Source organism: Pan paniscus, chromosome 10 (assembly GCF_029289425.2).
Source record: "Pan paniscus chromosome 10, NHGRI_mPanPan1-v2.0_pri, whole genome shotgun sequence".
NCBI classification, from domain to species: Eukaryota; Metazoa; Chordata; class Mammalia; order Primates; family Hominidae; genus Pan; species Pan paniscus.
The window spans coordinates 82,765,168-82,781,792 of NC_073259.2; the positions used below are offsets into that span (position 1 = coordinate 82,765,168).

Here is a 16,625-nt window from a genome sequence, read left to right on the forward strand (position 1 = left end):
GCTTGACTGAAGAGAAAGAAGGCAAACAAGAAACAAATACTTGAGAGCCAAGGAAGAAAGGGTGACCAAGCCAGTGGTTAAAGTGAGAGAATGTTTTACGGTTTTGGCAAAAAATGATCAAAACTGAGAGATGTGAAAAAGTAGAAGAAAAGAAAAAAAAGGATTTAAGAAATTTTGCCGTTATGACTTACACCTCTCTTTTATGTGTTTCTCAGTATGGGGATGAAAATTATAATAGCTACTGAAGTGTCAATACATGGTTAGATATAATTCATAAAGTGAATGATGTAGGTAATAATCTTTTTTATTAGTGCTAAACCAGGATATTCAAGGATAGTTAATACTTAAAAACCAAATTTAACATGTGAATTTGCTAATATTGGAAGAAGATTGGAATCTCTCAAGTAAGAGGCATATTTAATGCTCACATAGTATCAAATATGCAGAAAAAACTCAAACCCTGGAGATTTGCCATTTTCAGAGATGAAAATAATAGCATGATCTCCTTAAATATGGATGCTTAAGTTTGCGAATCAAACCTGTACAGCTCTATTGTAACTTTGTTTCATGCGGAGATGTTCATTTTGAGTCTTCCTTTGGGTATTTTAATAACCAGACAAATCAGTTTTCAAGTCCAGACTAAAGAACTGCAACATAAGATTTAACAGTCAACAAAATGAGATTTTTAGGCTCAAATTATAACATAAATTAAAAAGAATCAGGAATTAACACACAGTATTAGACATCACTTTCCCTTCCTTCCTTCCTTCCTTCCTTCCTTCCTTCCTTCCTTCCTTCCTTCCTTCCTTCCTTCCTTCTTTCCTTCCTTCCTTCCTTCCTTCCTTTCTTTTTCTTTCTTTCTTTTTTTCTTTCTCTCTTTCTTTCTTTCTTTCTTTCAGGTCTCACTTTGTCACCTAGGCTGGAGTGCAATTATACCAATCTTGGCTCAGTGCAGCCTTCACCTCCCAGGCTCAAGTGATCCTCCCACCTCAGTCTCCAGAGTAGCTGGGACTACAGGTGTGCGTCACCATACCCGGCTAATTTTTGTATATATATTTTTGTAGAGACGTGTTTTCCCCATGTTGCCTAGGCAGGCCTCGAACTCCTGGGCTCAAGGGATCTGCCTGCCTCAGCTTCCCAAAGTTTTGGGATTACAAGCGTGAGCCACCGTGCCCACCCACTTTCATTTTAAGGAGTCACATTGTCCATATTCTAGCTGGTGATGAAATGAAACTGAGGGAAAAGTGAAGGTAGATTTATTGCAAATATGGAGCAGGGCTGATCTTTAAATTTAGACTAAAGGCTCTAAGAAAACTTAAAATGCGAAAAGAGGTGGTAATAACACTTCCCTTAAGAAAAACCAAGGACTTGGTAGAAAAAAAGGGGGAAAATACACAAAGTATACAAAAAAAAGTAAAATGGCAAAACATAATAAATCTACAAAAAGCAAAAATAAAATGAACTCAAATACAACAGTGATGAGAATAAACCTAAAAGGATGCACTCTCAATTCAGAGAAAAAAATAGACGTATGATAGAGCTAAAAGGTGTCCCTAATACATGATACACATGAGAATTGAAACCATCTAGGAACACTTAAAAAACATAATTTTACTATTCTACATTCTGCATTAACATGACTTAACTAAAGCCAGGACATTTTTGCCCAGTAAGATGAAGTTAAAAACAACTTTGGGTTCATCTGAGGAACTTCATAGAAGTTCATTTATCTAAAGAATAAACTATGCAAGTAGCCCTTGACAGGATAGCCTCTCCTCTAGTCTTAAAAAAATCAATTGCTATAATTGGCTTATTAAATGGTATTTACTCATAAATGCTCACTTCACAATCCTCACATTGCTGTATGCACCAGTTCCAACTATTATATCACATATTTTGTCTAATCTTAATTAAGTCTGCACTTGAAATAGCACCTTAAACCAGTTTCCCAAAACAGTATCACAACTCTGCCCTCTCTTTGCAGTACTACTAAGACTCTGTCAATATAGTGGTTTCCATTATTGCAGTGAAAGTATTGGTATAAAAAAACAATATACCAAGGAAATTCTAACCAAAAGTTTTGGAGTAAAACACATAAAATACAAGTTAATATAAAAAGTTATATTGGGGTAAAAATATTCAGTATAGTTTTAAATGGTTCAATTGCTGTATCACGAAAAAATAATCTCTCTGCTGAAATTCAAGAAGAATTTGAAAATTGAATCATGGGTTGATAATGTTCTTTAATATTTACTAGATTAAGTGACTTGCAGAGTATTTGAATCACACAAATAAAAATTTTGATTTCTAGAAAATATGCAGATGAATACAAGCAAATATTAGAGAAGATAAATTCTTCAGAATCTCACTTGGACCTTCCACAAAAATTGGTTACATTCTAGTTTTACAGCAAACTTCAATGATTTTTTGAAAAATCAGTAATCTATAGACCAAGTTCTCTTAATTTAATTCAACTAAATTCAAAACCAATTAAATTCAAGTTATATTGATGCTGAAAAACAGCAATAAAACCTGGAAAGAATGCTTAGAGCCGCTACATGAGGACTCAAAGTAAATAGTAGGAAAATTTACAAAGAAAGCCAGAATTTATAGTAACATTGAACTAGCAGTGAGTTTTTTCCTGTGTATTCACACTACTTAGCCCTGGATGTAAGCATAATTACAGGAAATGCCCAGCAGAATAAACTAAGTACAGCCTCAGACTTACAATTGCAAGAACAAAAAAGAGAAACCACAGGGAAGTGGAAAATACTGGTAACATAGCAAGACTTGAGAAAAGTGACCCCTTAAACTAGCATATGAATTTCTGGGTTCACTCTTGACCTTTACATGCATAGATCTGTTTGAGTGTTAAACACCGTTACAAAGACTTTGAGAGGTGAATTAATATGTAAAGCAGATTCCATATTGGTTCTGAGTGATCCACATGAAGGACTGATCCTAATAAGACTGCAAATGCTCTGAAAATTGAACTGACCTTAGACTCACAATCACAGCCCATACAGAGAAGACAGGCTGAAGCTGTGGTCTGAGCCTAACCAGGACAATTGACTCCTAAAACAAAATACCAACATTCTCCAGTGGATTTAACCAAAATCCAGAGTCTCATAACATAAAATTCAAAATGTTCAGGAAACAATTCAACATTATTCAACATATAAATAAAGAGGAAAATATCAACTTACAGTTGAAAAGGCAATCAACAGATGCCAACACCAAGATGACACAGATATTAGAATTATCTGATAAATACTTTAAAGTAACTCTGATAAAAACGTTAAGGCAACTGAAAGCAAATCCTCTTAAAGTGGATGGAAAGATAAACATTCTCAGCAAAGAAATAAAAGACACAAAGAAGAACCAAATGAAAATTTTGGAATTGAAAGATAAAATGACAAATAAAAAATACTCAAGTTGGGCTTAATAGCAGAACGGTTATGACAAAGGACTCAGTCAATGAACTTGAAGATAAATCAACAAACATTATTCTGAATATGTTAGAAAATAGATTGCAAAAAATTAACACAGCCCCAGGGACTGTGGGACAATTCAAAGGTTCAATTATTGGGTCATTAGAAGTCTCAGAAGGAGAAGAGCAAGAGTACAGTGCTGAAAAATATTCACAGAAATATGATTCAAAACTACCCAAATTTACTGAAAGACTTAAACCTACAGAGATGCAAGAAGCTTAGCGAAGCCCAAAAAGTATAAATCTAAAGAACTCCATGTTCAAGCTTATTATATTGGGAATAAAAGGACATAAAAGCAGCCAAGTTATAATGATACCTTTTTCTTTCTTTCTTTCTTTCTTTCTTTCTTTCTTTCTTTCTTTCTTTCTTTCTTTCTTTCTTTCTCTCTCTCTCTCTTTCTTTCTTTCTCTCTCTCTTTCTCTCTCTCTCTCTTTCTTTCTTTCTCTTTCTTCCTTTCTTCTCTCTCTCTCTCTTTTTTTTTTTTTTTTGACAGAATCTCACTCTGTCACCAGGCTGGAGTGCAGTGGCACGATCTTGGCTCACTGCAACCTCCGCCTCTCAGGTTCAAGCAATTCTCTAGCCTCAGCCTCCAGAGTAGCTGGGACTACAAGTGCGCACCACCACACCCAGCTAATTTTTTTGTATTTTTAGTAGAGATGTGGTTTCACCATGTTGGCCAGATGGACTCTATGGCCTCATGATCCACCCGCCTCAGGCTCCCAAAGTGCTGGGATTACAGGAGAGAGCCACCGCGCCTGTCTTCTTCTTCTTCTTTTTTGAGACATGGTCTTGCTATGTTTCTGTTGCCCAGGCTGGAGTTCAGTGGCTATTAACAGGCTTGATCATAGTTTACTAACACTTTAACTTCTGGTCTCAAGCAATCCTCCAGCCTCAACTTCCTGAGTAACTGGGACTACAGGTGTATGCCACTGTGCCCATCTGAAATAAAAACATCCTTAAATGAAGAAAAATAAAAAAGAATTTGTTGACAGGAGACCTTCTTTAAAACAAATGCTAAAACAACTTCTTCAAATAGCAAAGAAATGCTAGCATAAGGAAACTTGGATCATCAGGAATAAAGGAAGAGTAGCAGAAATAGAAAATACTTAGGTAAATATAATAGACTATTCTTTTGTTCTTTATTTCTTTAAAATATGCTTGAAAGTTGAAAGTAAAACTTTAACACTGTGGTGGGCTTCTCTATTTATATGTTAATAGAGAACTATAACAGTAAGAAGGCAGGACACAGAATTGGGTTGTAAGTTTCCTATATTCTACTTGTAGTGGTAAGACATTCACTCCAAGAACACCTAAAATATGAGCAGTAATATAAGCTGAATTGTGACCCTTCAAATTAATATTTTGAAATCTTTCATCCAGTACCTCAGCATATGACTATATTTAGAAATGGGCTCTTTAAAGAGATCATTTAAGTAAAATAATGTCATATGAGTGGGCTCGAATCCAATATGATTCATGTCATTATAAGAAGAGATTAGGACACAGATATGTGTGCACACAGAGGAAGGACCATATGAGGACAGTAAGGAGGTGGCCATGTGAAAGCCTGGAAGAGAGGCCTCAGGAGAAGCCAAGCCTGCTAGCACCTTGGTCTCGGGCTTCCAGCCTCTAGACTGAAATAATGAATTTGTATTGTTTAAGCTACCCAGTGTGTGGTATTTTGTTATGGCAGTTCTAGCAAACCAATACAAGTAGATATATTGTAATATGTAGATAATCCACTAAAATAAAATAAAATAAAACTGTACAAAGAGAATGTATCAAGAAGCTGGCAGACATATTAAAGTGGAATACTAAAACATGCACAAATAACCCAATAGAATGCAGGAAAAAGAAATGGGAACAAAAATAGAACAAAACCAAAAACAAATTAGAATATAGTAGACCTATACACAAACATATCAATAGCCACATTAAATATTAATAACATAAGCATAATAATAAAACGATTTTAATCATGAACTTAAAAATAACTGTGTTGTCTACAAGTAATCATATATAATGACGTCAGTAGTTTGAGAGTAAAAAAAGGAATAAAATATACAAACACCCATGAAAAAAGCTGGAGTGATTACATTAATATCAGAAAAAGTAGACATTGGAGTAATAAAAATCACCAGTGATAAAGAGGGACAATGCATAATGATGAAAAGGATAATCATAAACATATATAATCCAAACATGTACATGATTAAACCAGAGCATGAAAACATGAAGCAAAGAGTGGCAGAAGTAAACAAAAAATACATAAATTAAAAATTGTAGTTGGAGACTTCTACACCACTCTCTCGATGATTTGTGGGACTAGTAAACAGAATATTAGTAATGATAAAGAACTGAAAAACTCTTTCAACCAATGGGCTCCTCTACCTATGGTGATGGCCTGAATAAAATCTGCCTTACCATGTTTTTACAAGTGTCTTTGAATACTTTTTAAAACAATATTATAAATTCAATGACGCTGTGAAACATTTTCAGTTATGTAAGAAATTAGGAATTATTTTATCCATGTACATATACAGTGTGAGAAAAATAGTGCAAAGAAATATCAATAACTTGACATCTCTTTTAAATAATATTTAACTATCTTAACATTTATTTGGAAAAGAAGTTTAGATATGCTATTAGGAAGGACAGAGGAGAACTGCTAGTAACATTACCTTACTGTCATTTGCCAAGAATAAAATAAAATTCCTGCAATTAACTAGATTTAGCTTCCTTAGAAGGTAGTATAACAATCATCTGTACCTAATTACTAATGCCTTATCCCAAATCCTCCTGTGTACTGCATAAAACATCCTCATTGAGTGATGTCCTGGTGAATAACTTCCCACTCTTTCTTTACACATTCAAGGCCATCTTACTGCCCCTTGGAATTAGCGCCCCTGGGAGACCGCTCACCTATTATCTCCTTGAATCTAGTTATATATATATATATATATATATATATATATATATATATATATCTCCTAAACATTACAAAACTCCTGGCTGGATTGTACAAAACAGTACATTATCTAAATGTTTAGGTAGTAGATAAGGGTTTCCTTATCTACTTTTTTTTGAGAAAATAATTTGAATTTATATTAGAGAAAATATATACGGACACTAGACTTGCTATAGTTAAAATTCCATATGAGCAAGGCATATTTTCTGCAATGATTGTTGCAGATGAAGCTGAAGAACACTTTCCAGTAGTTGCCATGGTATCTGACATTATGTAGATGAAAAGTAAATTGTAATTGGCAAACTAGAAGCTGTTTCCATTTCTTATATTTTATTCTAATGAGGTTATGTAATTAAACTAATTTTATCAGCTGGTATGTTTAAGATTGCTTCCCAACAGACAAGATTGGATGATGTACTTTTTATTACATGACTTGATCCAATCAATATTCATATCTGATGTTTCAGTTATCAACTATAATGCTCTTTTAGTTGACTAAGATATGGAACTTGTTTAAATTCTCATTTACCACCAAAAATATTTGCTGATGAAATCATTTAATCAAAAATATTTAAATGTAAATTACCTAAATTATAATAATAATTAAGCACACTTGAGTATATAGCCTATATTAAGCTGAAATGAAAACCAATTCCTGTGCATATTAATACATTTATATTTTTCATGTTGAAAAAACTGAAAACTAATGATTTTTAATCAAGGCATAATGGCAACTCAGGGTAGGACTAATTTGCATAGGTATATCATTTGATTTGAGTATAAAATCTGAAAATGAACATATCAAATACAGTAAAATTAAATGTTATTCTACATTAAGGACAAGCAATGGAAAGTTCCTGGCTTGAGAATTCCAACTGTAGGGGGACAAAATAGCATGAAAACAATAGACACAAAGAAAGAGAAACAATTCACCAAGATATCCAACTAGGAACTTACCTAGAGGAAAAATTCAGAAGAACACATGAAGTGTATATCAAGAACCTGCCTCCATTTTTTAATTGATAATATATTAACTGTTATTATTAGCTATTAACAATCTGCTACATGTAAGACATATTAACTACAAATGCTTCATACCTCAAGGAAATCAATGAAAAACATAGGACGGACAATGAAAGACACTGGAATAAGCTTAAAGTTAAAGCTAAGAAAATAAACAGAGGGGAAAAAATGTTGGTTTTCAAAGCCAGAAGCTAGCAGCTGGGCTATAATGGTGCGACTAAACATTACCCGAGCAAAGAATCTACAAGCAGTTAGAAAACATTACTCTATGGCTGTGGTGGAACAAGAGAAAGTAGGACTTCTCAGAATCATACATGAATACAAAACTAAGATAAAGACACTGTGTCTCTAGAAAACCAATCAAACATCCCCTCACCAGGCTAACAGGAGTGACTACCACCTCTTTACCAATGACAACCCAAGAGCTACATTTTCTTCCCATCTCCTAGAAACAAACAAGCAAGCAAAGATAACTGGTAGTTACATTTGCCTTGCATTCTGACAGCACTCAAACTGCAACCAAACAGAACCCAGGCAGCTGAAAAGTCTTAATGTCCCTGTTAACAGTGACAAATAAACAAATACCAAGTTATCCTCAGTTGGCATTGAGAGATGGAGAGATTGACCCCTGAATTTAGGGGCTGGGTTGGCGACTTGAAGTTTCATTGTTCTTCTGCAGTCCTGACATTCCCAGAGAGCTTGGGCTCTCTAGGTGGTCAGGGGGTCCTAGACAAGTCTTGGCAAACACACACGGGCAACTGCTGTATGTCCTTGGAACTATACAAAGCCCTTTACTTGCTCATTCCATTCTTCAGGACAACTGTATTAGCTTAGTGTTAATATATCCCCATGTAATATATGAAATCTGGGTTTTAGGTTAATCCTTTCCCAAAGCCAGGAAGCCAATTTGTGATGAAGCCGCAGTAAACAGAGGTTTTAGGGCAGCTTCCAAAGCACTGCTGGAGCCCAGCCCACAAAGGAGAGATGTAGGAATCGTGAGACGAGTCTCTCAGGCATAAGAGACTGAGAAAACTCTCAGAATTCCAGACACCTATGCTAGAAGCTCATCTGCAAGGTAACATATTTAATTTGTGTCCTGTGGAAGGCATGGAGAAAGAATTTAGTGGTGTCTGGTGGTTTTACTTCTAGGAAGTTTGAAGGAGACTCTTATACTCCTCCTGAAATGTGACTGACCCCCAGAGTGCACTGGGTGGGGGCTCTCCCACAAACGTCCTGCTAGTCACTCATTCATTGCCCAAAAGGTTAATGTGTGCCAACTAGATGGTAAGTATTAGATGCTGGGGATAGGACAGTGAGTAAAATAGACCATTTCCTCAGAGAAAAACATTAACTCACAAGTTACAACACAGTGATATGAGCCGGGACTAAGGCATTCCTTACACATTCCATTACACGGATCCCAACTTGGGAGAGCCAAGGGGAGCTCCCAGGGACACCTTTTTCATTATAAAAGGAAAGTAGAAAGGAGAAGGATGTTGAAGTATTTTTGAAGGTATAATGAACATTTTCCATCTGATGGATTCTAGTTCCTCTGTGAAGTTGGTGTATAGCACTTCTGTGCAGGGGCAGGGAGGAGGTGGTCAACATTTATGGGAAGTGGAGATTTGAAATACTTTTGAATAGGAAGAATGTAGGCCAAAGAAAAAATCATGTAATCTTTATGGGCCTATGATCTTTGCTTATTTGGTACACTTATCTATTCCATGTGCTGCAGTTTTACCTAACATATAGTAGGCACTTAATAAATAAGTGTAGGATAAATGAATGATTTTCAGGTGGCTTCTGAGTTGACCATCAATTCTACAGTATGTATGTATGGTGACATCCATATGCAACATAGCTTAATAGGATTCAGTTACTTACAAGAAAACAGGGCTTGCAAAAGCAAAGAGATGTGTTTCTGCCAGGGCAGAAAGTGATGGAAGGAGATAAGATGGAGTGTTTAAAATGGTTATATGACAGACCTTGAAGTCTGTTATAATGAGAGGGAGAAAATGAGAGCAAGTTTTTACATCATGTGTTTAAGCCCATGTACCACTCACACAGATTTTACTTTGAAGCAGGGGGTAAATAAGGCCCACAGTGGCCTTGCTGTGAGCACCACCTGCCTAAGAAATGCTGCCTCCCTATGTAGAGTATGTCCCAGGAAGGAGGTAAAGACAAGGTGTTAGACTGCTTAATTTTCATACAAATTAAGCTGAGATGTGGGGAGCAGTGCCCATTCACTCAGCCTTTCTAAAGAGGGGGACTGTGACAGTTATCATCCACCAAGAAACTCAAGGTAAAAGATTTACTCCCAACATCTTGAACTCCAGACCTAGCCATCACAAAACTTTCACTTTCCATGTTTGTGATACATAAAGCTACTCATCCTTTGCCTTTTCTGAAGACTAGGTAGAGAGAGGCATGAGACTTCACATCCAACCCTTTCAGATTTCACCAATGATTCAAATCCCACGTCATACTTTATAAAATACTAAAAAAGACTATATAGTCTACCCAATTAAAATTACTATACCTTCAGCACATATCTGTAAATTCTAATAAGCAAAGTAACTTTTTTCCTTAAGGGCAATTACTGACTTTAAAAGACATTCTGAATGAAATGTTATCAAACCTAAAAAACTGCTACAAGACTGTAAAACTATGAACCACATGTTAAACAAAGAATAATTATCTCTTTTGGTATTCTCTGACATTAGGAATTGTCTGGAAGACACCTATGAAAAAATTCTATATTATAGATGTCAACATAAAAATTGAAATAAATGTAACTCACAATTCATATTTTACCCAGGTACTGTCCTGATGCAAATTATGCTTAGGTATTCCAATCAAAATGCTGCATTAAATTCTGAACATTATATTTAAACAAAGATAATAACAAAACCAGGATTGAGTTGGAGAAATGTCAGAATAGCGATGAATCTGAAAACCAGGTCAGATGAAAAATGGTAGAAGGAACATTCAAAGGGTTCTTGGAAAAGAAAGTATTCAAGAGAATATGCCATAAATCTGAACTTGTTCTAGTGGCAAGAATAAATAGATTTACTTTTCTGTGTAACTCCAAAGAAAAATAATAACTACAATGGAATAAAGTTATTAAGAAACATATTTTGGTTTCAACCATAGAAAATCCTACAGAAAGTTAAATAGTTTGGTTTGAGATGGCTTCACAGATAACTTATATTTCACCTTCTGGTAGCCAAAATCTAAGGGTCTACAAATCAAAGAGAGTTTATGAAACACAGTGAGAAAGTAGTTACTTGTTACTCTTACTAATAAAGCATACGTTTTTTGTATTTTGCAAACAATTCATTGTTTTAGAATTTTTAATCATTTTGAAAGAATATATTTTTCTCCAGTTTTCTCAACAAGGAAACTTACACAATTTTTGTGAGAGAAGATACTAAAGAAAATCCAGGATGATTGGACAGTGCTAACTCCATCAATACCCTTTTCTCATAGATAGGCACCATGAAACGAATAAACAAAAATTTAAAATATCTCTTATTTATTTTATAATGCCAATTTTAAAAATTTGGTATGAATTATTCAATAAAATATATCTTTTTACTTGTGGAATTTAAAATATGTGATTCTTGTCTATTTCAGAAATGGAAAGAATTCATTCCTGAAGTAGCTGTAAGATAAGTACCTAGGCCTTGGAAGGCTCCCAAATTTAACTCTATATCATGTGTACTGCATAGAAGAAAGGCAGTTCATTTTCTAAATAGTTGGATGGGAGCCAAAAGCTTTTATAAGGAAGTAGATTTTGCTCTTTGCTATAATAAAGGAGGCAAGTATGCTTAAATGGACCATAAAAATAAAGGTGATTGAGCCAGGTCAGTGGTTCCCACCTGTAATTCCAGTTATTCAGAAAACTGAGGCAGGAGGATGGCTTGAGCACAGGAGTTAGAGACCAGCCTGGGCAACAGAGTGAGACCCCATCTCTAAATAAATAAATAAAAATGATTGACTTCAGTATCATTAGTTAGCCATTTATTTTGGCTTCACTTTATTGAATAAAAAGAACACGAAAGAAATAGTTCTCAAAGGATAAACAATGACTATCCATACATCCACACATACAGGTTTATTTTTTGAGTTCAGGCGTAGAATAAAGAACTCCAGAGGATCAATGATCATGGGCCAACAGCAAAAGAAGAAAATTGAACTATGCTGAAAGAATACAGAAAATCAATTTTTGAAAACAAAAAATATACAAATTTTGAAATTAAGGACATATTTCAGGAAACAGTACATACTCAATTTCAACTGTGGAATTTTTTTCTTAAATCATTTCTGAGACTGGCTGTCAAAACTATTTAAATTGCTTGCATCAGAAATTGTTCTGATCTTCAGCCTGAAAAGAAAATCTACCTTTGTGAAATTAGATATTCTATCAACAGTAATCATTATACAAAACACAAACCATCTTTTATATAATAGAATAAATATTCAAATATAAATAGACATTAATCTTAAAATATTTGAATAGAAAAATAATACAGGTTGACGAAAGCTTTGAGGACTTTTATGCAAATCTAACTTTGGACCCAGTCTAGGGCTTGTTAATTTCTTTTTAGGATTCATTTGACGAACATTACTTGAGTCTGAATTAGCAAGAAAAGTAAGATATTTTAAAGAGTTAGGGTCATTTTTTGAGCTTCAAAGCAGGCAGTGCATGTGAGGGTGTCATGAGGTGCTTGTAATTGGACAGCCATCAGGAACTAAAATAAAAGCTGTCTTGATTGATTTCCAATTTACAAGCTCACTGCATTAGCTAATAATTTCCACTCACTCTCTGAAACATACTTATTAATTTTCATAGCATTTGAAACAGTTTTGTTTAATAGACTCCTGTCTACTGTGCCCCAACAATTCTGCACATCTGAAGTTCAACCATATGCTTAAAGTGGTTTCTGTTGTCCCTCTAACCTACTTTTACTCCTGTACTTCACTTTTACAAGTACAGAATGTAATTATTATGTAAGTTAATAAAGTAAAGCAGCATATTGTAAGAAAGCCTTTTTCTATGAAATTTAATTCCAATGCTTTGGAAATGCTTGACAAAGACACATTACAATCTTGCAGTTAAACTAATTAAGTGTAAAACTACATGCGGTGTTTGGTTTTTTGTCCTTGCGATAGTTTACTGAGAATGATGATTTCCAATTTCATCCATGTCCCTACAAAGGACATGAACTCTTCATTTTTATGGCTGCATAGTATTCCGTGGTGTATATGTGCCACATTTTCTTAATCCAGTCTATCATTGTTGGACATTTGGGTTGGTTAAAGTATAATAATAATAAAAAAAAACTACAAAGGATGGGCGAACATTACGTTTAAAATGTAGAAAAATTCTTTATTCAGTTTACCTCACAAGAGTGTTTAAGTTCTTGTTCCATTAAAAAAATTAAACTGTAAATTACAAATAATACATTATATATGTAGTTTATTCAAGAAATACAACAATAAACTCCAATTAGCAGACCTATACACACAGAAGAAACTTTGGCATTCTATTAAAGAATAAGGATAATAAGTATACATTTATATTGAGTAAAATTAGAATCTTCATATATAAATATATATTTATAAAAATGAGTATATATTCATTTTTAATGATTTCCTGATATAACCAAAGTTTCAATTACTATTTCGTCCATATCTTGTAAAATAAAAGGGCTTTATTCTGCCATACTAGTCTCTACTTATCTTTGGAATGAAATAATCACTTTCTCTTGCTCCTCTCTCTTTCTTTTTCAATTTTTAAAAAAATATCTGCATTACTTATCTATTTATTTAATTTACTTATTTTTGGATGAATAACTTTATGTTTTTACACTTAAAGGCTGATGAAAAACCATTACTAATCTGATTAAAGAAATTCCAGCACTTCAGTTGAAAAGTATGGTAGGCCAGGCGTGGTAGCTTACACCTGTAATCCCAGTATTTTGGGAGGCCAAGTTGGTTGCATCATCTGAGGTCAGGAGTTTGAGACCAGCCTGGCCAAGAAGGCAAAACCCCATCTCTAATGAAAATACAAAGATTAGCTGGGCATGGTGGCATGCACCTGTACTCCCAGCTACTTGAGAGGCTGAGATGGGAAGATCACTTGAACCCAGGAGACAGAGGTTGCAGTGAACCAAGATTGCACCTGCACTCCAGCCTGGGTGACAGAGCAAGACTTCGTCTCAAAAAAAAAATAAATAAATAAAAAAGAAAGAAAGAAAGAAAGAAAAGAAAGGAAAAAAAAGTAGGGAAGTAGGGTAACACTAAACTTACTCATTAAATATTATTTAAGTGTTCTAAAGCACAACTTGAAAACATCCAGTATGAGTGTTGAATATCAGTACAATGAATTCAAGACTAGATGTACATGTTACGTGCATCAAGGCTAGATTACAAATTACCATAGTTGTAGTTGTCATTATTATCATTATCATCTTCTTAATGCTTCCTTTTAAATGGACTTGATGATCCATTGGCAATATTTTGTGGTGACTCCATATTAGTGGTAATAAGAATGCTTTTGGACCTAAATAATGATTGATTGATTAATTGGAACACTCTTTACTGATGATGTTGCAGAAATTGATGCTTTTATAGCTGGAGTCTGTGAAGCAGAAAGCTGTACTGTAAACCTTTTTCCCTGTGAGGGACATTGGAGTCCATACTTTAGTTAAAACAGACATGATTTGTGGGGTGGTTGCACCTAATGTAAGATTACTTGGTCTGCTAGTAACTGAACCAATGCTTAACCATGGAATTGTTACTCTTCCTGCAGAAGTAGAAATCTTTTTCTGTAAAGACTTAAGCCTATAGTTTGAAGCGATTAACCAATGTCTGTTAGGATATTGAATTAGGATCTAAATATGGCTTGATTAATGGCAAAGGAGTTTAATTTCTTTGACTTGCAATATCTAACAGAAAAGCTCTTAGGGGAGAAGAGGTATTAATAAAAAACCTGTTGGTTGGTCAGCTGGTCAGTGCAACACTGCATTGCCAATCGCATATCATCTGCATCAACAGTAGCTTTCTTAGACTGGCTTAAGTAAATTTTTGTCTCATCTAAAATTGTAGTCACATACCAGAAGTCAAACTCCAACATCTGATTTATAACTCTAAGTTCATACTTTGTAATCCTCATATCCTTCAGTATTTGTGCCATTATCTGTGTATCTTCCCACATGCTCTTGGGAGAGGGCATCTTGTCAGACTCCATGATACCTCATGATGAGACTTCCCCAGCTAAATCACTCACATTAATGTATTCCATTTCTGATCTTGATGCAAGTTCTTTGCCTAGTGTTGTTTTTCCAGACCCTGTTGTAACGTGAAGGCTCCCAGTGTCTTGCCTCCTGCCTTATTTTTAATTAATTTAAAATTATTTTTAATTGACAAATAAAAATTGTATTAATATTGATATAACCACAATGGAAGGCAATTTAGCAAAAGTTGTCAAATCATACATGTTTTGATTGGCAATTCAGGTTCCAATAATTTAACCAATAAGAAACTCCTATGTACTTGTCCTGTACAATGTGATGTTTTGAAATATGTACGCATTCTTGAATCACTAAATTGAGCTAATTAACATAGGCATTACCTCAGTAATATTGTTTTATGGTGAGAGCACAAAATCTACTCAATTATTTTAAAAACCACACTGCATTATTGTTAATTATAGTCACCATGTTATACAATATATGTTCAAAACTTATTCTTCTTATATAACTGAAATTCATACCCTCTGACCACCAGCATTTCCTGTACCACACCCAACCTTTCCCAGCACCGGGTAATCACCATCCTACTCTCTGCTTCTGTAAATTCAATTATCATAAATGCCACATATAAGCAAGATCATGCAAAATTTATCTTTTGGTGCTAACATAATGTCTTCAAGGTACATACATCCATGTTGTCCTAAACAGGATTACGTTCTTTTTAAAGGATGAATAATATTCCTCTGGATACATATACAACACTTTCTTTATCCTTTCATCCTTTAATGAATACTTAGGTGGAATCTATATATTGGCTACTGTGAATAGTGTTGCAATAAACTTAGGAGTGCAGATATATTCAATATCCTGATTTTATTTCCTTTAAACTTATATACCCAGTGGTGAGAATACGGGATTATATTGTAGTTCTATTTTTAATTTTTTAAGGAAACTCCACATTGTTTACTCAATGGCTACTATAACTTACATTTCCACCAACATTGAGTAAAGGTTCTGTTTTCTTCATATCCTATTGAACACTTGTTTTATTTCACTTTTTTGATAATATTCGTTCTAATGATATGAGATGAAATCTCATTGTGGTTTTAATTTGCATCTCTCTGATGATTAATAACATTGAGCATTTTTTTCATATACTTATTGGCCATTTGTATGTCTTCTTTTGAGATATGTCTATTCAGGTCCTTTGCCCATTTTAAATTCAGGTTATTTGTTTTATTATTATTTAGTTGTTTGAGTTATTTATATATTTTGGATATTAACCTCTTATCAGATGTGAGGTTTGAAAAATATGTTTTCTTATTCAGTAAATTGTCTCTTCACTGTATTGGTTGTTCTCTTTGCTACACAGAAATGTTTTAGTTTGAGGTAACCCCTGCCTACTTCACCCTCATGCAGTTATCTCACCACAACCTGTAGTTAGAGAGAGCTAAAAGTATTAGAGTGCAAGTAAATATATATGTATAGCAAGCCAAATACTTTTATTTAGTCCAAGATTATTAAAAGTTCTCCGGGCACTTTTAGTAAAAATAAAAATCTAGTTTCAACAATTAAATGCCCAGTCTAGTGTCATAATTACATAAATTCATATTCTAACTCTAAACTTCTTTCTCATTCACAACAGGACTTCATTCTCTCCCTGATTTCCTATCTTTATTGTTAGCTTCTTAGGGAATGGGCCATACATTCATCCTTCTATTCTTCAGAACTAGATACACAGCAAATAGAGATTTTCAGGATTGTGAGGATGAAAAGTGATGTATCCACTCTATATCAGAAATTCCATTTGCTTTCTTTCCCTTATCCTTGCAAACCACCACTGCTAATCACTATTGACCACAACAACCACCACTAACAACAGCA

General features: G+C 34.3%; 1 pseudogene; it reads right to left on the bottom strand.

The window, feature by feature from the left end:
• Positions 1 to 13,272: 13,272 nt before the first annotated feature.
• Positions 13,273 to 14,737, bottom strand: LOC100975436 (transcription initiation factor TFIID subunit 9-like; annotated as a pseudogene).
• Between the last annotated feature and the right edge of the window lie 1,888 nt (positions 14,738 to 16,625).